This window comes from Ovis aries, chromosome 8, assembly GCF_016772045.2.
Source record: "Ovis aries strain OAR_USU_Benz2616 breed Rambouillet chromosome 8, ARS-UI_Ramb_v3.0, whole genome shotgun sequence".
In the NCBI taxonomy this organism is placed as follows: Eukaryota; Metazoa; Chordata; class Mammalia; order Artiodactyla; family Bovidae; genus Ovis; species Ovis aries.
Genome location: NC_056061.1, coordinates 63,664,094 through 63,691,359, shown reverse-complemented (window position 1 = coordinate 63,691,359; position 27,266 = coordinate 63,664,094). Strand labels below are relative to the sequence as shown.

Genomic DNA, 27,266 nt, shown 5'->3' with positions numbered 1-27,266 from the left:
TTAACGTTTACTCTCAGCTACATACGGTTGCTATTTGAAAAGTTCTTCCTCTTTTGAATAGGATGGGACTTGAACACAGCTACTAATGTAGGTCCAACAGAATGTTCTAAGTCATTCAAGACTGTGGTATATGTGAAGTTTTTTTGGGTGGGAGGGATTTATGCAGCATATAAGGGTCTTAGCACCCTGACAGGAATGGAACTGATGCCCCCTATATTGGGAGTTCAGAATCTTAACCACTGGACCGCCAGGGAAGTCCCTACACCAGGTTTTAACTGTATGTTGGAACCAGTTTGAGGAGTTTTCAGAGTAGATATGTCTGAACATCACTCCCACCCCGGTGAATCAGTAGCAGGGGTTGGGGCCCCGGGCAGGCAGCTCTCAGCAAAATCTCCCTGGGTGGCCAGCGCACAGCCTTGACAGGGGAGTCCTGATCTACCAGCATTCCCGAGAATACTCACGTGGCTTTGCCCTTCAGGAAGAATTCTCCAAGTTTTTATAAATTAATGCATAGAAAATCATATCCATATAAAGTATTCATATACCCCTAATGAATTTGCTAATAGATGTTTTCTATTTTTGAAACTGCTCATGCCTCTGTGTATCTACAGAGTTTTCGTCGAAACTCAAGAGTATCTACTGAGTGTTAGTCAAAATCCAAAGGCACAAACAAAGCTTCCTTAGAAATGTTTGGTGGTCAGGGTCACAGCTGCAGCAGTGACAGCCTCCGATGTGAGCGTGCGCTGTCATCACCTCGGGGGCCACTGTGTGTGCTCTGCTCAGCTCACGGCAGTTTGAACAGCATGGGACCATGTTGGGCTCAGACAGGGAGCGGGGTATATGCCTTTCTGTATTACTCTCCTGTCCTTCGGGGGTGATGTGGGCGTGGTACCTGCCATTCTCTGGTGTTTCTGAAGTGCTCAGAAGCGTTGTCAACTTTAGCTAATAGCTATCTGATATCTTTGGTGTTTTGTTGTTGTTGTTTGAGGTTTTGTTTTGTTGTTGTTCTATTTTTCACTCTATTTGTTTTTGCAAGCGTGACTTTCTCTTCCCAACCACTCTCAACACAGTAGACTCATGTGGAGAACAGTGCTCCCTCTAGGAACAGATAGTGGAGGGAGGGAGGGAGGAGTCGACTCACAGATGGAGGGGTGTGCAGAAGGTGAACTTGATGTCTTTGACTCGAGAGGGTGGCTTGTAGGTGGGAGGGAGTGGAAGAAAGGGAGAAAAAGAGAGCGGGCGGGGGTGGGGGGTGGCTATTGACTGATTAACCTTTCCAGTGGGTCTGGGAGGTAAACTCAGTTTCATTAGAGTAGGGGGCTTGCAGTTTATCTTGTTTCCTGTGAAATACTTCTTGCAACAAGCCAGGACACCAACCTGACTTCGTGTACATTTTACCTCTGCCTCTTCCCACAGCCTGGAAAGATCTCCTTTCCTGCTCTGATTAGCCAACATTTTCTATGAAGTGTAAGCCTCATCTCGGCCCAGTGGTCCCGCCTTCTTCCCTGCAGTCTCTAGTCTTCTTCCTCTCCTCTGAGTTACTGTAGTATTTGAGTTAACCTTCCCACTTGTGCATTTCATTACAGTTTCTTTTGATTTGCTGCTTGCTTTATGTGAGTGAAATAATTTATCTTCCCAGCCGGATGGGAACCTTATGAAGAGCAACACTGCTTTTCAGCTCACTTTGCCATCCCTGTGGCCATTAAGACAGCAGTGCTAGTGCTTCCTGGTCCTGCCCTGACCCTCCCACAGAACTCAAAGGACTACTTCCTTTTGGCCTGTGGCTTGATGAGTGATGGAGAGAGACACCTCTGCTCCCCAGACGGGATCAACCCTAAGACCAGCGACGTGTGTGGCTGGAGCTCACTGTGTTTCTCTGACCTGGTTCTAGCTGACAGGGCAGTTTTCCTGGAGCGTTTCCTCCTCTTGCTGTAGTCTTGGTGGGAGGAGAGGGGAATGTAGACTGGTTTCACAAATTCCAAATATCTAGCAAGACCTGTTCTGGGCCTCTCCCCTCAGTTTCATGTTGTTGAGTGGGCCCTCTGGTCTGGTTTATCCTGACTTGCCAGGCACCCCAGCATTTGCTAAACTTTGACCCAAATACTTGGAGTGGCAGGGTACACTGAAGGGACTTTCTCCTGCCCTCCGCTTTCTCTCTCCCTCTCTGTGTGTCTTCTTCCCTGTCTTTCTTTCTCCATCCCTAACTCCCACCCGCAGCCTCTCTCACTGGAGGAGTTGTAATAGCATGAATTGGCTGTCCTGTTCCTGCTAGAAGTTTTGCCGCTCAGCGGAGTGCACATTCCCCTTGAGTTCACTGCTGTGGATCGATGGGTATATGCAGAGTTGGAGCCAAGTGTCTGCTGTTTATGAAGTCCCACTTGCAATTATTGGGCCTTAGGTAGCAACTATCCCACTGTAGCATAGCTGTTCTGCAACACAGTCTGCTCATGGTCCCTTCAGCATATATTTCAGACATAGCATCAATGAGAAATAAAGCTTGTGTATGAATTTGTTATTTGTTTTGTTTCAAAAAAATACGGCAAGTCAGACTTTATTTCTTCTGGGACTTTGGTAAATTTCATTAGAGAAGATATTTTGAAATAGAGTCCTAAGCACTTTCACGTCAGTAGAGCCATAACCAGGAGTCATGGGTACTTGCATAAACTTGGGCATCATGCTTTAAGTCAGTAGACATCAGTTTGAATTTGCATATTCCTCTTCCCTCCTCCTGTTATTCTTAAATATTTATTTATTTACTTACTTACCTGGCTTGCTGGCTTGGATCATTTTCATGTCAAAGAATGGTGTCTTAAATGAAGTGCTTCCATTTATATAAAATGTGAGTGTCTTTTTGTAGCTAAAGGAGATTGGGAGTATATCTGAGAATAGAATCATCATCTTCACCAGCAAGATAGCTGCATTGCCAAGGAGGGGCTGGAAGGCATCGTTTTGTCACGCGAGTGTATGTTCCTCGATTCTCTGTCTCGTCACAACAAAGATTTGGAGTGACGGACATGAAAGCCCCCTCGGCGTGTCACAGCTCTCAGGTCTTGGGTAGGCCGTGTTACAGCTCTCAGGTCTCCAATGGACTTATAGCTCTTAGACAAATCAGTGTTACCGCTCTATTTTATTTAGAAGATAGCAGGAAAAATCTATCTTTCAGGCGTGAGGGCACGTCGATCTAAAGAGATGAGGAGAAGAGCGCCCCGGCGCGCGGGAGAGAGAGAGAGAGAGAGCTGGCTCTGGCTCCTCTGTTTGTATGTTTCTCTCTCCCTGGGCCTGTCCTATGTAAATTGGGCCAGCCAGGAGTGTTGTTTGCTTTACCTGAGGTCCTCACTCCCGGTCCTCGGACCTTCTTTTCTTTCATTTTCGCGGGCTTTTCCCATTCTTGTCTGTAGCCACAGCCGTTTTGGACTCCTTTTCTCTGTTCTACCTACCTAACCGTTTGAAACATTACAGTGAGAGGACCATGAAACGAGCAGCAACACAGTTGTTGTTCAGTTGCTACCTGGAGGGCAGCTTGGGCTGACAGGCTCTCCCCCCGGGGGGAGAAGGTGTGGAAGGATGGCACTGATCTAGCTTCCTCTGCTATAGCCTGTGGACCTGAGGTTTACATTAACACTGGAGGCTGAGACCTGGGGAGGGAAAGGGCTTTCTTGCTCTTCCCAGAGCCCTGGAGCGATTCTCTCTGAACTCAGGTCCCAGTCTGCCATTTCCTGATGTTGTGATTCTAGGGTATATTATTTAAATTTGCTACATCTCCATTCCTTTAGCGGCAACAGTGCTGTGGATTGTAGCTACTTTGAAGGTTACTGAGAGGACTCAGTGAGCGTCTTGCTTCACGACAAAGTCTTGCTCTATAGCAAGCACTTCATTTGTCATCATTCAGCTACATGTCCCAAATAGTGGTGATTTAGTACGTGTGAATGTTTCTTTTCCTCCTGGAATGAGCAGTAGATATCCCAGGACTGATATGGTGGTTTCATGAGGCTATCGTCAGACTCCAGTATTTCTACTCTGCTATCTTTAGTGTGGGTCTTTGTCACCTCATAGTCATAACATGGCTGCCTCATCTCCAGCATCTGTCTTAGGTTCCAGGCAGGAAGAATAGGAAGGGCAAAGGGTGAGCAATGGCTGAACTGCCTCATCTTATAAAGAGATTTCCCAGAAGCCCTAATCCATCAATTTCTACTTACATCCTGTTGGCCGAAATGATAGCACATGGCCTTATCTATAAGGGTGGAAAGGAAGTGTAGTTTTTTTTTTTTCTTTAATTAGTCACGTTATCATCCTCACCAGCACCAAGGCTGTTGTTACTGGTAGGAAGGAAGAAGTAGGAAATGGATATTGGGTAGGCAAACCGGCAGTGTCTGCATCACAGTCAGTATTACTGTTGGGTCTTGAATGTAGATGTCCCTGGAGATGGGGAACCATGGAAGAAGGAGGTTTCAGGATCCTGATGAGAATTTTGGAGATATGCAGAACTTCAGAAGAGCGATTTCTAGAGTGAAGCATCCATTTCCCAGCCATTCCACAGTGACTGTGAGCCTAGCACCGACCTGTTCCCACCTTTCTCCTGCTTTCTCAGCCCTGCCCACCTCCCCACCCCTATGACTTTCTGGGGACTTAAATGTCCTTAATAGATATTTTCCTTCTATTCTGTTGCTCACAAAATCCAGGGTGCTTTGGGGGAGCACTTGCAGGCAGTGGCAGCCTGGTGGCCCCATCAGCGCTGAGAACAGGATGCTGGCAGCCCGGTTATTCCCATGGGGTGAGGACCATGCAGGTAGCGTGCCTTTGGGGAATTTCCCAGTGTCCAGCTCCCCTGCTTGCTGTCGTTTCTCCTTCACTAATCGAATTCTTAGTTATACATACTTCCTCAGCTTTATTGGCACTCCATCCCCATGGTGAGTGTTGATGAAATGGAAAAAGAGCCTCTGCCTGGATGTGTCAGCAGGGGAAGGCCTGGCTCAAGCTCTTGGACCCTGGCATGGCATTTCCCCTCTGCGGTGAAATCACCAAAGTGACTGGCTCACGGCACACATCTATCAGTGGCTCTGAATTTGGGGAAGGCCAAGAGGCCAGGTGTCATCGCCTAAAACTCCACCTCAATCAAAAATAATGAAAGACTTGTCACCGCATGGGACCAACTACTTAGAGCTCAGGTTCGGGTTTTGTTATAGGCTGTTTTATTAATAGCCAGTATTTTGGCTTGCATTTCGTTAAAAGCACAATACCAGCCAACATTTAAGCAGCTTTCCATACCTGTTTGCAGCAGTCTTACTTTCCCTCCAGAATCAGTGAACTTTCCATTAGGAAAAAAAAAGAGAGGGTAGCCTGGTGTGGTGGTTTCTCAGGATTTGCTTTAAATCTACTTCTAATTCCATTAGCTCTCCATAGAGAGCCAATGCAAACACCGTTATGGACAGCTTATTAGGAAGGCATAAACGCTCTGTAGTCTGGCTGAAACTCAAGATGGTATGTCCAGTGCCCTCTCTTTTAAAAAGGGGGGACTTTTTTTCCCCCTCAGTCAAGTGATTTATAAAAGCAGTGGCTAAACAAGGGAAGTTAATTTTTTAAAGTCTATATTTAATTTGTTTAGTGCTATGTGAATTCCACAAACCATCTCATTTACTAGAGGGATGATATATTTAAAGTTCATGAGTAAAAGGTGGATGCTGCTCAGGCGATAGGAGAAGAGGGCGGCAGAGGATGAGATGGTTGGGTGGCATCACTGACACAATGGACTTGAACGTGAGCAAACTTGGAGAGACAGTGAAGGACAGGGAGCCTAGTGTGCTGCAGTCCATGATGTGTGCCGAGTCACTTCAATCCTGTCCGACTCTTTGCAGCCCTGTGGGCTGCAGCCTTCCAGGCTCCTCTGTCCCTGGGATTCTCTAGAAAAGAACACTCTAGTGGGGTTTCCATGTCCTCTAGGGGATCTTCCCGACCCAGGGATCAAACCCGTGTCTCTTATTCTCCTGCATTGGCAGGCAGGTTCTTTACTGCTAGGGCCATCTGGGAAGTTCTTTCTGTGATGCAGTCCGTGGGGCTGCAAACAGTCAGACATGACTTATGGGCTGAACAACAACAGCTGTGTCAGACAAGTTGAAAAGGAAGATGGTTGAAAGGTTGGTGTGTCAATTCAATTGTAGATATATATATTTTTTGTATGTGGAAATGTTCTCACAGTAAAACGTCCAAATGTTACAATTCTCCTTGACCGCTTATTCTAGTCCCCTCCTCAGAGGTAATTGGTGTTTTCTGTTATATATATTTCTTGACTTTTTTCTATGCATTTCTATTTACTTACAGAAATTATCCTTAAAATTGCATGTAGCATTATAATTTGCATTATACAACTTTCTGCTGTTAACAGAATATATCCTTTTTAAATTGAAATATATTTGACGTATAACATTGTGTGAATTTAAGGTGTACAACATGTTAATTTGATGCATTTATATAGTAACATCATTGCCACTTTAGCAATAATTAGCACCTCTAGTATATGACATAATTATCATTTCTTTTTTAGTGGTTGGAATAATTAAGTTATAGTCTCTTAGCAAGTTTAATGATCAGAATAGCACATCTTAAATATTATTATTGCACATGGGTACATGGATACTTACTCATTGCTGCATGGTATTCTGTATTATAGCTACACCATAGTTTTAGCCATTCCCTTGTGGTTGGGCATTTAGGTTATTGCCATTGCTTTTGTTTTGGGCCTTGTGTCTTGGGTATTACAGGCTATGGTCCAGGTTTTGTATTTGTCTTTCTGTGCACATTTGTGAGTGTTTCTCCAGGATAGATATGGAGAAGCAAAATATTTGAGGCATAGCGTATGTGGCATTTAAAAATTTAATGGATACTTTCAAATTGCCTTTAAAGGGGCTGTACTAATGTACTTTCCTAGCAACAGTGTATGAAAGTTGCAATAATTTTTTATTTTTGGCTGCTCTGAGTGGCTTGCAGGATCTTAATTCCCCAGTCAGGGACTGAATCCACACCTTGGCAGTGAAAGTATGGAGTCCTACTATTGGACCACCAAGGAATTTCCTTAGCATACTTTCAATATGGCATTTATTTTCTGTGTGTGTTTTTTTTTTTAACAGCCTTTAATGGTGAACTTTTGTATACATTTTCATTATATGACATACTTGGGGGCTACTCTTAGTACTTGCATGTATTTAATAATGCTTTAATGCTTTAAATTTGAAACAATGATGAGTAATAAATCACTTTCATCCCACTGAAGCAGCAAAAGTACACCGAGAAATTGTGTCACCCTTAACTCTCTCCTTAGTGAGGTACGTATGTGCGAAAAGCATGATTAAAATGCTATCTATTGATTGCTATGTAGAACTGACATTGTGAGTTGCTTACTAAGAATCCATACACCCTATACTTATTAGCAGAATTTCCTTATTTTCCTTCAGAAAGTGACTTCATTTTAGGCATAAACCATTGAGATACCATTTTCCTGGCCGCTTGAGTTGAGGTATAAACGTGAAATGTAATTCAGTCTCACGAGACATGGCGAGACAGTGGCTGAAGGGCTTGGGCGAACGATTGCCTGTCATTCTGCACGTATTATTCCTCATGGTGACACCTACAGTTGTCTCCTTCTTCAAGAACATGCTAAGGAAAGGGAGAAAGATTGGGCCCCTGGTCTGCCAGGTCTGCTGGGATTGCTCTCAGCTGCAAGTAACAGAAATTTAACTGAAGTGGCTTGAAGAAGGGTTTATTTTTCTTGGCTCAGCTTCCCAGTGATGTTCTCTAGGCTCAGATTTATCTACTTCCCATACGCTGACCTTTCTCCTTTATGCTTGTTACTTCCTGGCTTCTCAAAAAACTCTGGACAGAAGGAGTTCCCATGTAGCAGATAGCAGATACCTCTCAGCAGATTGAGTCCTTCACTTCATGCCGGGCATTGGGGCACATGGCTGTCTTCACACCCGATGCTAACTGGAAGTCAGATAATAGGCATGGGAAATTATTTTCATGATTTATCTCCTGACACAGTCTTTGCAACCATATAACAAATTGCCTTCTTATTTGAGACATTTTGTTTTGTTTTGGTGCCACTTTTAGCCAAAATAGTTCTAACAGGTTCAAATAAACAGATGAGAATATCATGCCAAGAATCATTGTGATTTCTTGGTGGCTTAGATGGTAAAGAATCTGCCTACAATGCCGGAGAGCCAGTTCTATCCTTGAGTCAGGAAGATCCCCTGGAGAAGGGATGGCAACCCACTCCAGTATTCTTGCTGGGAAATCCCATGGACAGAGGAGCCTGGCAGACTACAATCCATGGGGTGCAAAGACTCAGACATGACTGAGCGACTAACACATTAACACAAGGCATGAATCTAGTCATGTGTTCCTTTGACAGATGTGTCATTTGTGCCTTTCTAGCATGTATTCCCTACCTTTTCTCTAAATAACAATTTAATTTTCTTCTGGGAGACTGCCTGCCCCATTCTTGGTTTCTGTGACTTTGGGGGCAGCTGAGTTAAGTGTGGGCACTCATCCCAGCTTTGGAAAGAGTTACCATCTTGGGTTCCCGGAGACAGTGATAAGCAGCCATGGGTCTTAGTCTGGAGCTATCAAGAGATAGGATGGAATGAACACAGAGGAAAGTGAAGCTGAGAGGAGACTTTTGTGCTCTCATCTTTCAAACTATCTGTCCTTGGACACATCACTGTTTGCTCCTGTCTTCTAAATTGTGTTTCTAGTATTTGCTACTGAATGCCTAGCCAACATAGTCTCCAGACCTAACTTGTCTTTCTTCTCAAGTCTTAATTGGCTCAAAAATGTGTTTGGGGCACTTTGAGAGGAGGCATTGGTAGAGTCCTGTAGGGGCAAACAGTCAGCCCCTCTCTTGTGAGCCAACTTCAAGAAGATGGGGTGATAAGGGGCTGAAAGCTGAGAGTGTCCTGCTGAATCCTCAGTTCAGACAGAAGGGAGAAGCGTGGTGTGACACCATGAGCCTGATACACCCTGCATGATACATACATGATACATGCATGATACACCCTGCACCTGAGCACATCTCTCATTCAGTTGGACATTCCTGAGGGTGTTACAGTGGAGGGGTAGTGGTAATGGTTGCCATCATTCCAGTGATGGCTGTTGAGCATTTCTGGGTGCCAGGGGCTGTGCTCAGCGTTTTCCATTCATTATCTCATTTAAGGTTCATAACAACATCTGAAGTAGATGATGTCATCATTTTATAGAGGAAAATGAAGTTAAGCTTGTCAAGGTCACGCTTAGTGGCAGTGGTGGGACCTGAGTCCAGGCAGTCTGGTTCTTGGACCGTGTGGTCCCCTTGGTGATATGTTTCCAGCTTGCCTGAGAAGCCTCTGCTGGGTCCTCTGTTCTTCCTGGCATGATGCTCTGCTACAGTTTTGATTCCCAGCACTCTCTCCCTCCATTCTGAGCCCCATTTCTATTGACTTTGGCCTGTGAAACTGCCCTGTTTGAGGCCTATGGAAAATCCACTCTTCTTGGTCACTTTATTTGGAAGTAACATATTTCTCAGGAACTCTCCAGCGTGTATTTTCTCATCAGCAGTTCTTCATCTTTTGGGTACTGTGCACTCTTTGGATAAGCATTATTCTCCTTACGGAAAATTGTATATATATGTGTTAGTTTGCATACAGTTTCTTGGGCTCATGAGCATCCTGAAAACCAGTGTCTCTTTACCTTCCAGACTAACGGAGTAGATGTGTAATACAGTGGGTATGAAGGAAATGCTCCTATCATATAAATAGCTTTCCCGTGTTCAAAGTTTTTTTTCCTAGTTCCCCAAAAGAAAGGGATAGCCTCAATCTTATACTGAATTTATTTGTATATTATAATGTAACTAGCACAGTTATTTGTCTTATAAATTATAGTTTTGCTCATAGCTGCAGTTGAAGGAGATATTGCTAGTTTGGTTTTGTTTTTGTTTTGCCAAATCATCCTTGTTCCAAATAGTAACTTCAGTTTCTCATCCTTAGTAATGGATCAGGAATTCTCTTCATGGAATGTTAACTGAAATAATATGGCAAGTTAGTAGATAAAAAGTTTCAGTGCAAGTAACATGTCTTTTCAAACCTATTAGGCTCAAGAAATGAATTTGGGCTACAGACCTATTACTTTGTAACAATGCCTGTTTTATAGAGACAGCAAGAATTCTTGGCTACATAGTATGTTGAAGCATGTATAAAATTTTCAATTCTCTTCTTCCCAGTGTAACTTGACTTGCCCATATGGAGCCTGAAAATGAGCTAATTTTTTTTTTTTTAAGACCAACTGTTAAAATTCTGTTGCATGTGTGTATTACAGCGTTTGTGTTTGGATTACTGCTACTCAGATTTAAAAGCCTGAGACCCTTTTGTTGTTGCAAACTGACCTCCTTTATTTCAGAAATGACTTGGTATGCAAAACATGTCATTCAAAGTAGTTTTCATGATTTTCTGACAGACAGACATGTTAGCGCCTTTCAAACAAACTAAAGCCTTCCTCTAATACGATTTCTGCTCCTGTGAACTAAAGTATGTGCTTGGACAAAGCCGTGTCTTCATCTAGAATTCTTTTGTTGGGGCTCACTCTTGTAGAACAGATTTCCCAGCTTCCCCTGTGGCTGGACAGTGAATGAGCCTGGCAGGGTTGAAGGTCAGCGTGGAGGCGGGTGGAGGTGTCTGGGGAGGCTGAGGCTCCTCGCTGAGGATGCTCTGGTAATACCGCTACATCTCCTGAGAGGATCTCAAAGGGAGCTGTGCCTCTGGGGTCCCAAAGAGACATCTTGTCTCCTCTCACAGGCACCAGTTGTTGGAGCCTAGACTGTGGGATTTTGTTCCATGGTAGGTGTTAGCTTAAAGACATTATGGAGCATCCATTTGGTCTCCCAACTGTGTTCCCTTTGAGCAGTTGTCCTTCTGAAACAGACCTCAGCATTTAACTCTGAGGCCCTGTGGGAGGGAGGGAGACAGACAAGCAACTCTACTCTGCGGTTATGACCACTGATGGTCCTCCCATTTGTGAGGCATCCGTCACTGCTTTCGTTCTGTGCAAAGCAACTTGTTTTTCTTGAGTTCCCCAAGCTTTCGTACACTGAAGAAGGAATCACAGCTTCAAAATTTTAAACCTAGTATTCCACCTCACTCCCCAATTCAACTTCAAAGAAACTCGTAGAATTTTATGGTGTCCTGTGTAAACTGAAAAATCACATTGCTGCAAGAGTCTTTGCTTTTTTGCTTATGGACCAGATGGAGTACTTTTGTCTTCCGATCTGTTTCAGGGCTGACTGTGTGAATGCATTCTTTTTCTTTTGGTTGGTTTATCAGATGACAGTGTACTTAGAAATTTGCAGTGATGTCAGACATTTGTAAGAGAGAGACTGTAGCTGACTCATTCTTCTGTTCACAGTGTTAACATTGAGGCTTACGTTCAGTGAATGGATGCATTTACTCCTTGAACACAGTGTCAGGCATGGTGCTAGTTTCTGGAGATACAAAGTTTAATAAGGTACTAATGAGATGGAAGAGAGAGATAAAGAAGAGGAAATAGTTACTCAACAGTATGGAGCCTTCAGGCCGGTGCGCAGGAATACGGTAGCACTGGAAAGCTTTTTATCTGGCTCTGAGGCACCTCCTCCTTGAGAAGGTCCTATCTTAGCTGATAGGTGAGCAGGGGCATTGTGAGCAGGAAATGCAGGCGTTTGGGACATGATGCTAGGTGGGCACCTGGTAGCACGAGACCTGTGATGGGTGCAGTCCTTTCATCATGGAGGGCCTCGTGTGGCTGGCACACCAAGGAGATTCGGCCCTAGCCTGTGGATGTGACCTGGAGTGATACAGGCAATATTCGGAATAAATGGATGACTCTGTAGGCTTGTTAAGTGAATAGACATTTAAAACATTATCATGAAGGACACAGGGGCCTTCCTCAGTGGCTCACATGGCAGAGAATCCACCTGCAATGCAGGAGACCTGGGTTCGATCCTTGGGTCAGGAAGATCCTTTGGAGGAGGGCACGGCAACCCACTCTAGTGTTCTTGCCTGGAGAATCCCATGGACAGAGGAGCCTTGTGGGCTACAGTCCATGGGGCTGCAAAGAGTCCGACATGACAGTGTGCAGGCACACACAAGGGACCTTGTGGGACTTTATATCATTTTGTTGCTTTGAACTTTTGTGATGATGGTTGGTGAATTAATTAATGATAGTCTGTTGCAGATGGGAATGAGACAATAATAATAGTTCTTACTTTGTGGAGAATGAAGAATTTTAATTGCAAGTGGGGAAGTTGTGGTGGAGGGAGGAGGAGAAAGAGGAGGAAGGTGAAGACAGTTTAGTCTCCAGGCTGGAGGGAGGGAGTGGCTCGAAGCAGCCCATGTAGGCTGTGATTTGTGGATGGGGGTGGTCACAGCTGAGGGTGTTAAGAATGCAATAAAGACCTGCCTTCGTGAAGCTCTTTGCTGCTTGGGAAACCCCTTCACCTATATAATTAATTTTGAGCTCATAAAATCTCTATTTAAGAAGCAGAACAGCAACAGAAAAGAAGCAGAACAGTAATTCCCATCCAGTTACAAGTGACGTTCAGAGGGATTAAGTAAGATGTTCAAGAATATGCAATTAAGAATTGAAAGATGTGGTTAAAACTTGTTGAATTTCTAACTCCAGAACTCAGGTCCTTTCCATATTGCTTGCCATTCAAGGATCTTGGCCCTTCTCCTCCCAGCATTGCAAGCAGCTTCCTTCAGCAGAGAAGTCACTGTGTGAACAGACCCTTAACAGTATAGACACTTCAGTGAGATGAAGATGGTGTCGGGCTTACTGTCTGAAAACAAAATCATTTTGGTTATATGATGCTTCACTTTGATGACAATCAATTATGCTTTTATGGTTGTGCCTAATGCCATTAAAAATACCCTTTAATCAAATAATAACGTCATGGTGGGGAGACAGGGTGAGTGAAGCTGGAAGCTGGTCAGTGAATAGTGCTGAGAGAATTAACACCCTTGTCTCTTTTCTGCTCAGTAGTTTGTTTTCATGTACCTATAGCTGAGAGAAATCTGTTCCATTTTTGACTGCTGCAGTATTTTAATTCTGGCAAACTCTTTAGAGATGAGAATGTGAGCATTTATATTTTTATTTGTTTACATAGAAAGGTAAAAATGGTGAAATCCAAGTTAGATCTGCTGCCCCTTTAACTGTGCTGTGCCATTATTATGTAAGATGTTGCTGTTGAGGGAGGCTGGGTGATTGGTACACCAATCTCTCTACTATTTTTGCAGCTCCTTATGAATCTATAATTAAAAACATTTTTTTAATTGATAAAAAGGTAAAGAAGATTTATCAGTAGTTAATATTATGGAGATAAGGTATTTTCCTTAGGTTTGAAACAGTTTGCTATGACTTTATCATAGTACAAATGCCATACTCATAATTCGTCAATTCACCAGATATTTATGGGGTTCTTTACTTTGTGCCAGGCATTATCCTAGATGTAGGATAATGGAGATATGCCTTTCTGCAAGGGGTTGGCTGGAAAGAGTCTCAGCCTTGTTTCTGTGCTATGCAGCTGTGATTATTAACCTGAGGCCTGTGGATTTCAGGGGTAACATTTGCGTGCATATGTGCTTTCTGCAGAAAGTATCTTTAGTTTTCATGTGATTTTCAGAGGTTAATGACTGCTCTTTGGAAAATTCCTTCTCTTGCAGAGGTTTCAAAAAGAAATTTCGATATCTAGGAGAATCCTGACTATAGTTAGCTCCTGCTCAACTGTCTTTAAAAAGCTCCAGCTTCTTCATCCCAAATGGCCCACTTGCCCACACAGCTCTGCTATTCAGAATCTATGTGGTCTTTTAAATTAGTTCCAGGTAAGCTTAAAATTCACAATGTAGTTTACAAGTTCTCTCTTCTATATGTGGTTGGTACAAGTGTGTGATTTTTCTCTGGAAAGAAAAATCAAAATTGATTTGGAATTTATATTGAACCATATTGCCCTGCAATTATAGCTATACTTCTTGGTAACATTTAGGGTACATGATGTGTTTCCACTTGAAAAAGGTGAGATATTCTTAGAATGAGAGATTCAAAATAAGAGAAGGTAATGTTGGTCTAAAATAGGTCTGGTTATGCCGGTAAGAATTTGTATTGATAACTTTTAAGTCAGTCTCCTGTCTAGGTTGTGGGCTGCTTGAGGACAAGGGCCACGGCCATTTGCATTTTACCCCTTGCGTAGGGTCCACACACAGTAGTTGTCAGTAATTGTTTGGTGAAAGCATTCTCACATAAGCACTGTTGTGCTGTGCAGCTCCCAACAAACTTCATAGTGCTTACTGAGGAATGCATGAGAAACCTTTACACTGATCTCCGAATCTTGGAGTATAGAACACTGAGTGGTGTTTTGTTTTTAAAATGCTGGAAATCCTAGAAGTGGATAAAATGTTATTCTTTTCTCAGCAAGTTATTTCATTTTAAAAGCTTAACTATTTGTTTAATAGTTACATTTTGGCCAGTTGTTTAAGTAGCTAATTTGGGGAGTGGAAGTCATCTTTTTTCTTTTCCTAAATGGAAACTGAAGCCAGCAAATAATATTGTGAGCTGAATTAATTTTTGTTCATGTTGGCAATTTCTTTGTTTGTTTGAGGGCTTGTTTGAGGGCTTTCTCTGTGGGTTTCCTCACATGCTTAACCATGATGATGTCCATTGTTGATATATGAACTACCTAGGAAGAAATTCTGCTTTAATTTTTTAGAGCACAACAGTGTTTTGAATGCATGGATTCTTAATGCATCTGATGACAAGGATGTAACTCTAAACACTTATGTGTACCGATGATGAAAAGAACACAAAGCATGTCATATGCAGTTCCAGGTACATTCTCTTTGCTGTGTTACCCATGGAAAATAATAAATGCCCCCAATTGTTGGTAATAATCCAAAATTAGGTAGAGTAAACTTTAAAAAATAATTCTATTAACATGCAAAAATCATTTTCTGTGGAAATGAAAATTAAAAATGCAGCATCCTTATTTGCTCTGAAGAAAATGAAATAATAAATATAAATCTGTACAGATTCTGTATGCTGCAAATTATAAAATGCTAATGAAAGAAATCAAAGAAGACCTAAATACTTAGACATACCATATTTGTGATTGGAATATTCACCATTTTAAAGATGTCAGTTATCCAAATTGATCTTAGGTTTACTGTAATTCTTATTAAAGTTTCAGTAATTTTTTTTTTTTTTAGAAATAGACAAACTTATTCTGAAATTCATATGGAAAGGGAAAGGCCATAGAGTATCCAAAACGACTTTGGAAAAGGAAAAATGGGCATAATCACTTCCTGATGTTAAGGCCTATGGTATGGCTTTAGTAATCAGAACATTGTGGTACTGGGATTGGGTAAGCAGTAGATCAGTAGAACAAAATAGAGAATTCTGAAATAGGTCTGCAGAAATATGCTTAATAAGTGATGCTGGAGCAACTGGATATCCATAAGCAAAAATTTAATCTTGACCTAAGACACCTTACACTTTACTCAAAAACTGACTCAAAATGGGTCATGGACTTAACTGTAAAACATAAACCTACAAAATTTCTAGGTAAAAAACAAAGGAAAAATCTTCAGGACTAGTACTAGGCAAAGATGTGTACAGAATTTTCACTGACTAGGAGATACACATGCCAATAAGCACATGAAAAGATAGCCAATATCATGAGCTATTAGAGAAATACACATTGAAACCATGATGAGATGTCACTACCTACCATTTAGAATGGCTAAAATAAAGAAAGTAATACCAAGTACTAGTGAGGATAGGTAGAAACTAGATCATTCCTATATTACTGGTACAGAAACTCTGGAAAATAATTTGGCACTTTTATTTAAAACTAAAAGTGGACTTGGACCTGCCATATGACCTAAAAGTTGGACTCTTAGGCATATAAGCCAGAAAGATTAAAATGCATATATGAATGTTAGTAGCGGCTTTATTTGTAGTAGCCCCAAACTACAAAATACTCAAATGTCCTTCAGTGGATGAACAAACTGTGAAATATCTATACCATGGAATAATACTCAGTGATACAAACGAATAAACCTCAAGGAAATTATGCTTGAGTGAAGGGAAAAAAGGCAGTCACAAGAGGAAATACTCTGCACAATTCCATTTGTATAATATTCACGAAATAATATAATTTAGAGATACAGCACAGATTTGTGGTTGTCAGGGGTTAAGGGGTAGTGTGATGGAGTCTGTGCTGATGTGATATTGATGGAGGTGGTAGTTCTTCAAATTAACATGTGGTAAAATTATGTAGAACTACACACATACACTGGAGAAGGCAATGGCAACCCACTCCAGTGTTCTTGCCTAGAGAATCCCAGGGACGGGGGAACCTGGAGGGCTGCTGTCTCTGGGGTTGCACAGAGTCAGACACGACTGAAGCGACTTAGCAGCAGCAGCACACACATACACATGAGTCCATATATAACAGGTGGGATATGGGTAAGATATGTATGGGTGGTACCACTGCCAGTTTCCTGGTTTTGATATTGTACTGTAGTTATGTCAGATGTTAATTTTGGCAGAGGGGGTGCATGGGGACTTCACTGTACATTTTTTTGTACCTTCTTGTAAATGAAAAATGATTTCAAAATAACAAATTTTCAGTAATAAACCTGATGTTTCACCTTCACATTGTAAAAAAAAAAAAAAATTCAACTAAATTAACACTTCTCAGTGTAGTGCTGTGTCATAGTCCTGAGGAGTATTGATACACTTACTGTGCTACAGGGATGTATACTCTGATAGGTCATCTTAGGAAAAAGTGAAAGCATATACATTTCCTTCCTTTTAAACGTCCATTTGACTTTTGGCATTAAAATAAATGAATTCCTGAGTTTTTGTAGTGCTGATTGCCTGATTGCTTGTCAGAACAAGACCCAGTTTCCCCCACAATCTGTCTCTCCCCTCAGGAAGCTTCCATAAGCCTCTTATCCTTATCCATCAGAGGGCAGACAGAATGAAAACCACAATCACAGAAAACTAAACAAACTGACCACATGGACCACAGCCTTGTCTAACTCAGTAAAACTATCAGCCACGCCATGTAGGGCCACCTAAGACAGATGGGTCATAGTGGAGAGTTCTGACAAAATGTGGTCCACTGGAGAAGGGAATGGCAAACCACTTCAGTATTCCTGCCTTGAGAACCCCATGAACAGTATGAAAAGGCAAAAAGATATGACATTGAAAGATGAACTCCCCAGATCGGTAGGTGCCAATATGCTACTGGAGAAGATTGGAGAAATAACTCCAGAAAGAATGAAGAGACAGAGCGAAAGTGAAAACAATGCCCGGTTGTGGATGTGACTGTGTGACTGGTGATGGAAGTAAAGTCTGATGCTGTAAAGACCAATATTACATAGGAACCTGGCATGTTAGGTCTATGAATCAAAGTAAGTTGGAAGTAGTCAAACAGGAAGTGGCAAGAGTGAACATCCACATTTTAGGAATCAGTGAAATAAAATGGACTGGAATGGGTGAATTTAATTTAGATGACCATTTTATCTATTACTAGGGGCAAGAATCCCTTAGAAGAAATGGAGTAACCCTCACAGTCAACAAAAGAGTCTGAAATGCAGTACTTGGGTGCAATCTCAAAAATGAAGAATGATTTCTGTTCATTTCCAAGGCAAACCATTCAGTATCATAGTAATCCAAGTCTGTGTCCCAACCACTAATGCCAAAGAAGCTGAAGTTGAACGGTTCTATGAAGACCTACAAGACCTTCTAGAGCTAACACCCAAAAAAGATATCCTTTTCATCATAGGGAACTGGAATGCAAAAGTAGGAAGTCAAGAGATCCCTGGAGTAACAGGCAAATTTGGCCGTGGAGTACAAAAGGAAGCAGGGCAAAGGCTAACAGAGTTTTGCCAAGAGAACACACTGGTCATAGCAAACACCCTCTTCCAACAACACAAGAGACGACTCTACATAGGGACATCACCAGATGGTCAACACCAAAATCAATTGATTGTATTCTTTGCAGCCAAAGAGGGAGAAGCTCTATAGAGTCAGCAAAAACAAGACCGGGAGCTGACTGTGGCTCAGATCATGAACTCCTTACTACCAAATTCAGACTTAAGTTGAAGAAAGTAGGGAAAACCACTAGACTGTTCAGATATGACCTAAATCAAATCCCTTATGATTATACAGTGGAAGTGACAAATAGATTCAAGGAATTAGATTGATAGAGTACCTGAAGAACTATGGCCTGAGGTTTGTGACATTGTACAGGAGGCAGTGTTCAAGACCATCCCTAAGAAAAAGAAAGGCAAAAAGCAAAACGGCTGTCTGAGGAGGCCTTACAAATAGCTAAGAAAGGAAGAGAAGCAAAAGGCAAAGGAGAAAAGGAAAGATATACCCATCTGAATGCAGAGTTCCAAAGAACAGCAAGGAGAGATAAGAAAGCCTTCCTAAGTGATCAATGCAAAGAAATAGAGGAAAAAAATAGAATGGGAAAGACTAGAGATCATTCAAAAAATTAGAGATACCAAGGGAATATTTCATGCAAAGATGGGCTCAATAAAGGACAGAAATGGTATAAACCTAACAGAAGCAGACAATATTAAGAGGTGGCAAGAATACACCGAATAACTATACAAAAAAGATTTTCATGACCCAGATAACCATGATGGTGTGATCACTCACCTAGAGCCAGACATTCTGGAATGTGAAGTCAAGTGGGCCTTAGGAAGCATCACTATGAACAAAGCTAGTGGATGCGATCCACTGAATTCCAGCTGAGCTATTTCAAATCCTAAAAGATGATGCTGTTAAAGTGCTATACTCAATATGCCAGCAAATTTGGAAAACTCAGCAGTGACCACAGGACTGGAAAAGGTCAGTTTTCATTCCAATCCCAAAGAAAGGCAATGCCAAAGAATGTTCATGCTACTGCACAATTGCATTCATCTCACATACTAGCAAAGTAATGCTCAAAATTCTCCAAGCCAGGCTTCAACAGTACGTGAACTGTAAACTTAAAGATGTACAAGCTGGTTTTAGAAAAGGCAGAGGAACCAGAGATCAAATTGCCAACATCCACTGGATCATAGAAAAAGCAAGAGAATTCCAGAAAAATATCTTCTTCTGCTTCGTTGATTACACCAAAGCCTTTGATTGTGTGAATCATGACAAACTGAAAAATTCTACAAGAGATGGGAATACCAGGCCACCTGACCTGCGTCCTGAGAAGTCTGTATGCAGGTCAAGAAGCAGCAGTTAGACCTGGACGTGGAACAACAGACTGGTTCCAAATTGGGAAAGGAGTACATCAAGGCTGTATATTGTCACCCTGTTTAACTTATATGCAGTGCACATCAGGCGAAATGCTGGGCTGGATGAAGCACAAGCTAGAATTAAGATTGCTGGGAGAAATATCAAACCTCAGATATGCAGATGACACCACCCTTATGGCAGAAAGTGAAGAGGTCCTGAAGAATCTGTTGATGAACGTGAAAGAGGAGAGTGAAAAAGTTGGCTTAAAACTCAACGTTCAAAAAACAAAGATCATGGCATCTGGTTCCATCACTTCATGGCAAATAGATGGGGAAACAATTGAAACAGTGACAGGCTTTATTTGCTTGGGCTCCAAAATCGCTGCAGATGGTGACTGCAGCCATGAAATTAAAAGATGCTTGCTCCTTGGAAGAAAAGCTATGACCAACCTAGAGAGCAAATTAAAAAGCAGGGACATTATTTTGCCAACAAAGGTCTATCTAGTCAAGGCTGTGGTTTTTCCAGTAGTCATGTATGGATGTGAGAGTTGGGTCATAAAGAAAACTGAGCCCCAAAGAATTGATGCTTTTGAACTGTGGTGTTGGAGAAGACTCTTGAGAGTCCCTTGGACTGCAAGGAGATCCAACCAGTCCATCCTAAAGGAGATCAGTCCTGGGTATTCATTGGAAGGACTGATGCTGATGCTGAAGTTCCAATACTTTGGCCAACTGATGTGAAGAACTGACTCATTTGAAAAGACCCTGATGCTGGGAAAGATTGAAGGCAGGAGAAGAAGAGGATGACAGAAGATGAGATGGTTGGATGGCATCACCAACTCGATGGGAGTTGGTGATGGGGAGAGGGAAGCCTGGCATGCTGCAGTCCATGGGATCTCAAAGAGTTGGACAGGACTGAGCGACTGAACTGAACTGATTACCTGATTGAAGAAAAATGACCTATTGTGAGTATTAGTCATTACTTTAGCTTTACCAAAGAGTACTTTATAAAAAAGAAAAAAAAAAAAGCAAACCAGTATTCCTCTGACATGCATTTTCTGCATGACAGGTGCAGTTAGGCAATAGCAACACATGTCCAAAGATGAAACTGAATGCATAACAAAAGGTTAAAAGGTTCTCTAACAGATTCCCAAGAATGTTTGACATTTCCTTAATGACATAGGTGTTGGTTTAGCTTGTGAGTGGGTATACAGAAAACTGGAAAACATAACTAGAGAGATTTTGAACATAACAATAGATTTGGTTGCTGTGTTAAAATGAAAGCATTAAAATCATGCCAATGAGTGTAATCAAAAGATGTCCAATAATTTTGGTGAGGCTTACTTTAGATCAAAGTTCCAATATAAATGATTTAGGTTTATAGAGCAATCAGATTTATAGTTATTCCTATCCAATTAGTCCAGATTCTCTTCAGTACATTTAATCTCTCAAAAGGTAAATGGAGGCACATAAAATTGGAGTAGGATCCTTTGTCTTTTTAAAAAATTTAATGCTTTCCTAATCATCATTGAAAAAATGCTCTAAGATGGGTTACAAATGATTTTGAAGTAGAGACAGCTCTTTCCAAGTAGACAATATTTTCTGATACGTGATGATACAGGCAGATGTATCATGCTACAGAATGTAGTGGTCATTTTTGTGTGATGGATTTTCTAAAGAACATTTTGAAATATTGGAGGTCTGGATTATTGTAAAACAAATTTACCCTCTCACAAATGAAACCTTTTGATTCCTGTAGTTGCCAAATATGTAAATTCTAATGAGGATAATAAGAGCTAGGTGTTTGCATTCTCTGGTTACTAAAGAAAATTTTAAGAAAATTTCAAGTAAAATTTTGGATTGTTAAAAAAGTGCCAAAATTATTTTTCCATTTAAATTTACTATAGTATAATGAGACAATTAGTCTGAACCTAAGGAAACATGGATTACATTTGATTTGGCTTAGCAATGTTCTCTTTTGATTAAAAAATGAAAGTTAAAGTTTAAGGACATTTGGAAAGAAAATTCTTAGGTTTTTGTCACTCAGCAACCTTGAGTTTAACAACCCTTTATGGTGCTAGTAAATGCTTAATATTTGCAGTTGCATTGTTAAATCAAGTTGAAAAAAGGCTGTGAGAGAACATCAAAACACCTCTGTATTCATTTAAAATTTGCTACAGGCTTCATCTGGGTATCCATAGGATTATATTCTGAATTCTTTCAGTACCAGTCACCAGAAAAGACATGTAGGTGACATTGGAAAGTTACTTTCTAGCCCTTGTGCAGATACTAACCTAGCCCAGCCCGAGACCTTCCCTGGAGATCAGATTGGATCAAACTGCACATCTGTCATTTGATAAGCTCAAGGTATCTCAGGCACTCAAGGAGAAACTGCAGGTTTCTAGAGTATCTTGGGTTACACACTTGGTTAGATAAGCCAATTCTAATTTCATTAACACCATTATTTCTGCATATATTTACAAGGGGGGAAAAAGACTACAGCCTTCCAAATCTCTTTCATATAGAACTACTATAAAACTATTCTTATCATATAGAATTTGTTTTGAAGAGATACATATCAGAATTTGAAACAAGCTCAGCATGTTTTCTTAGGTTATAAAATGTCCCCGTGCTGGGAGGTAACAAACAAGTCTTCTGATTTTACAGCAGGATAAACTTGAACACAGAATAGGAGATTTGCTGATGGTCAAACAGGGGATCTGCTGGGAAATAGGATTCTGAGCTCTGAACTTTGACTTGAGTACTTGCGCAACCTAATGACTGAAAATACAAGAGTGACCTGAATTGAAAAGAGGTATGCAGAAGGTCACTTGCTGGAATTTCATCTTCATTATAGTGCCTAAGGTGTGAGAATGCAGTCGTCCTATGGGTATTAATAGAATCGTATGGTTTCTCCCACCCCAGTACACAGACAAGCTGCCTTCATTTTAGTCTGTTTGGACAAATCTGAATCTGAGTACAGTGGAGAAAGGGTCCATGCTCAGGTATTTTTAAAGTGATTCAGTGATCTAACAAATACTTTGATAGCCTTTCCTGTAGTAAAATGGGAATTTCTCAGGCAATGTAATCCATTTATACGCTCCATTTTATTTTATTTTTTAATTTATTTTTTTATTGAATTGCTTTATAGAATTTTGTTGTTTTCTGTCAAACCTCAACATGAATCAGCCATAGGTATACATATATCCCCTCCCTTTTGAACCTCCCTCCCATCTCACCTCTCTAAAGTCAATATACTGCCTTAGCTATAATGTAAGAACTAAAAGGAAAGTAATTTCATAGTCATTTTCAGGCAAAGCTGTACTAGAAGATGTAACAAAGCAATTAGATGCCTCCATACGTGTGCAATGACCATGTGTTTGAGACACCAAACTCTGGGAGCGGGGTGCTGTCAGTGATGCAGTTTTCAGAAATGATACACACGTCTTGATAAAATTCCAAACTAAGCACACTGAAATGATCTTTTGATTTAACAATATCTGCATTTCTGGAAGATTTAGCATACAGTTAAAGTCAAGCACAAATGTTGCATTTTTATGTAAAATAGAATTGAGTTTCTAAGCTTGCATGATATGAAAAAGACCTTTTTTACTGACATAGTTCTGGAACTTCTGAAATCGGTGAAGGATGTAGGACCACATACGTCGCACACATTGTAGGATGTCCAGTGTGCCCACGAAATCCCAGTGAAGTGACCCAGTCAGTGTGCCAACTTGAAATGCTCCACCCGGTTCCGTGATGCCTGCTGCGGAGTGGGGCTGCTCCCACTCGCAGCGTTCATTTCCTGCTGCTTCCGACGATTTGCCTACTTTTTAGAAGAACGCACTCTGTCACACCGTCCCCTATCTTCTCCTCATTCGGTATTCTTGTGGATGGGGAGCTGGGAGAAGATGTAGTTTGTCTTAATGGAGAGTATTTGACTAATTCATGAGGGGTGATGTGTCTCTACCCTTAATAATGCTTTTTACCCCAGAAAAAATCATTTGCCTGACCTCATCTTCTCCACAGTTATGCTGGAGGGTGTTTTAAAAACTATTGTGAAAAAGGATTGTTAGAATTTTTCTTAGGGACAATTGAACTAATCAATATTATTAACTGTATAAATTTCAAAGCCTCAAACCACCTTCTGTAGGTTATCACACCAGAACCTATCTCCAACAGCTGAGTGTGACTGTGTAAATGTATCGAGTGTTGCACACTAGTTTTTGACTAGTGTGTACCAGCAGTCACCTGACAGAATAGAAACAGAACGTGCCGTAACATCATAATAGCTATTTGTTATAACACTGTCCCAAATTACTGTTAATTGCATTGCATTTTGGATGCATTTTGGAACCTCATGAAGCTGTGGTTCTCTGATGCCCAAACACCACCCCTGATCCTCAGAGCCACATTTGTCTGGGGAGCCTGACCCAGTGTGCTGGACTAGGTTGGCCATCAATCCCAAGCTGGCCACACAGGGGCTCCTCTTGAGTACTGAGCCAGAGAGAATGTAAGAAGAGAATGGAGAGAGAGAGAGAATTACTCTGTGTAGTAGGGTTGAGTGCTAGGGCTCACATCAAGGTGCTGGCATGTTCTGTGCTTTCTGAGGGCTGAGGAAGGATCCATACGAGGCCTCTCTCCTTGGCTTGTAGTTGGCCGTCTTTTCCTTGTGTCTCTTCACATTGTCTCGCTTCTATTTGTGTCTCTGTGTCCAAATTTCCCCCTTGTATGAGGACATCATATTGCATTAGAGCCCAGCACAGTGATCTCATTTTAACTTGATTACCTGTATAAAGACCGCATCACCAAATAAAGTCACATTCTGAGCTACAGGGTCAGAATACTAACATATCTTTTTCGGGCAGACTCAATTCAACCCACAAGAAGTGCTCAAAACCAGTGTCCTGCTGAGTGAACTGGGGAGCACAGGAAGTAATTTCATGGATTCCTGACAGGTCATTTCCAGTTTTCCCTGGCAGCCAGTTGTATTCTTAATGTTGGCTTCTATGAGTTGCCATTTTGGCTTTCTAATACATTCCCCTTGCTTAAGCTTATTTAAGCTTGTTGCTGTTATTTTTAGTCAAGGGATGCTAACTAGCGGAGAACCAAACTGAGACAGGCATTGTAGTGTACTACTCTAAGGAACTGGATATGACTCTGCTCGTCTTTGTGAAGCTGTTGCCGGTTAGATGGGCTAGAAAAACGAAGCAGGAAGAAGCACTAGAAGCCCGCTGTAATGGAGTCATGAGGTAATCAAGGGAAAGGTGAGAAAGAGAAAGTAGGTATCAGTCCTTTTCAGGGTGTCCTTTATGTATGTTGTGGACTGAATGCTTGTCCATGGCTCTGCCCCACCCCCACTTCTATGTTGGAAGTCTAACCCCTCGTGTGATGGTTTCAGAGGTGGGGCCATGGGGTGGTTAGGTCATAGGATTGGAGCTCTCATCAAGGGAATTAGTGCCGTTTTAAAAAGAGACAGGAGAGCTTGTTTTCTGCCAGTTCTCTGTCATGTGAGGAGTCAACAAAGAGACCACCATCTGCAAACCAAGAAGCAGGCTTTCACCAGACACCAGATCTGCCTGTTTCAGCCATCCCGTCTATGATACTTGTGTTATGGCAGGCCTTGTGGCTCAGATGGTAAAGAATCTGCCCACAATGCAGGAGACACAGGTTTGATCCCTGGGTCAGGAAGATCTCTTGGAGAAGGGAATGACAATCCACTGCAGTATTCTTGTCTGGAGAATTCCATGGACCGAGGAGCCTGGTGGGCTACAATCCATGGGATCGCAAAGAGTCGGACACAACTGAGTGTGACTAACACGTGCACAGCCTAAGCTGACTAAGACACTTGTAAACACTTTCATTTAATTAGGGTCTGAATTAAGGGCATGGATTAAAGAGATTCAAAGAAAGATGGAAAGTAAGAAATCAACACTGACTCGGAATTTTCTGTTTTAAGCAGTGGGACTAGTAGGTTTGGTATTAACCAGTTAGATGGTGTTAACTTTCTGTTTGAGGAAGGACTTTAAGCTGTGATTTGAAAGTACAGAGATTGAGGGTCTTCAGCTTAATCAGATGAGAATTGCCAGGAAAGCAGCTGGGCATGGTAACTGCAGTGTGAGTGCTGGAACCATCATTGTAGAGTCCTTGTAATATGTTAGTTATGTTGTTTGAAGATGTGTTGACTGGAAGATATCACCAGAGAGAATCCCAGAAAGGGCCGTGAATGAACATCACCAGTTTAGGGGCAATCAGAGGAGGAGGGTCAGCAAAGAAGAGCGGAGTAGAGAAGTGGCCATCTGATATAGTGATTGGCTTTAAACCAACTCAGTAAACATTTATCAGTATTATTAGCATAGCGGGTACTAAAGTTGTGAAGTTCTATTGCTATATGTTGAGGCAAGAACTGTGCATTGAAAAAATGGAGGCAACAACATAGATTGTTCTTCACAAATGCAAGAAGGGAAGACAATGACTGCTCAAGAGGAAGGTAGAACAGAAGGAATGTTTCCACGTGAAGGGGGAAATCCAAATTCCTCCAGAGATGTGCTACTTAAAATACCCATTATTCAGTGAGGCGTGTGGTGTCTGGCTGAATGCTCTGTATATGTCACCTAATTTACCCCTTCCACAAACCTCTTTGACTTTAGAAAGAGAAGTTAGGTTAAATCTGTATACCTCAAATTCATGCAATGCAAATGGAATTGAGTCAGTAAAGGAGCCCAGGTCTGTCTGAATCCATAGCCACCCCATCCCTCATGCCTACCCCCTGCCCCGAAGATGAATTCAAAGTGTTAGTTAAATACAACAAAATACAGAAAAGGAATTCAGGTCATCTCCTGGAATTTTAAGATGGGATTTGGCAGGCATACTACATTACCAAATTAAATGAACAATAATAGGTTAAAAAAATAAAATTGTATATGGCAGTAAGGGGCACAGAGTTCCTATTTGGTTTGGAAAGAAATTGTTCCAGGGTTAATTGTGTAAATGAAATAATAGGAATAGGAACTGCAGATTCATTTGGGTGGCAATTAGGAAAAAATTACCAGTTAATGGAAAACCAGACAAGAACTTTCAATAAAGGTCAGGAATATAATAAAAGTCACTTCTAAAAACAGTTAACCAACTTAGATATAGTGTCAGGAAGCCATAAAGGCCTAAGTTTGAAACTAGGAGATGAAAAAGTCAAAGTTTATTACAGAAAAATTAAGTAGGAAGGGTAGAGTGAAAGAGAATTCCCTCTCAAAAGAAGACATAACTATCAAGAGATGAAAGAAGAAATTAATGAACCTAAGTTGTTCTCCACTGGTTAAGCCAAAATGTAAGTTTACAGAATGGGAAAGACTAGAGATCTATTCAAGAAAATTAGAGATACCAAGGGAACATTTCATGCAAAGATGGGCTCAATAAAGGACAGAAATGGTATGGACCTAACAGAAGCAGAAGACATTAAGAAGAGGTGGCAAGAATACACAGAAGAACTGTACAAAAAAGATCTTCACGACCCAGATAATCATGATGATGTGGTCACTAATCTAGAGCCAGACATCCTGGAAGGTGAAGTCAAGTGGGCCTTAGAAAGCATCACTACGAACAAAGCTAGTGGAGGTGATGGAATTCCAGTTGAGCTATTTCAAATCCTGAAAGATGATGCTGTCAAAGTGCTGCAATCAATATGCCAGCAAATCTGGAAAACTCAGCAGTGGCCACAGGACTAGAAAAGGTCAGTTTTCATTCCAATCCCAAAGAAAGGCAATGCCAAAGAATGCTCAAACTACCGCACAATTGCACTCATCTCACATGCTAGTAAAGTAATGCTCAAAATTCTCCAAGCCAGGCTTTAGCAACACGTGAACCGTGAAATTCCTGATGTTCAAGCTGGTTTTAGAAAAGGCAGAGGAACCAGAGATCAAATTACCAACATCCACTGGATCATGGAAAAAGCAAAAGAGTTCCAGAAAAATATCTATTTCTGCT

The 27,266-nt window shown here is 41.4% G+C and overlaps 1 protein-coding gene across 2 annotated transcripts in view; it reads left to right on the top strand.

The window, feature by feature from the left end:
- The first annotated feature begins 350 nt into the window (after positions 1-350).
- Positions 351-27,266, top strand: part of NHSL1 (NHS like 1) — a 197,398-nt gene continuing 170,482 nt past the window's right edge. For both annotated transcript variants that reach the window (XM_042253529.2, XM_042253527.2), the window contains exon 1: positions 351-27,266. This exon is cut by the window's right edge and continues 24,519 nt beyond it. The gene's annotated coding sequence lies outside the window, so the exon portion shown is untranslated.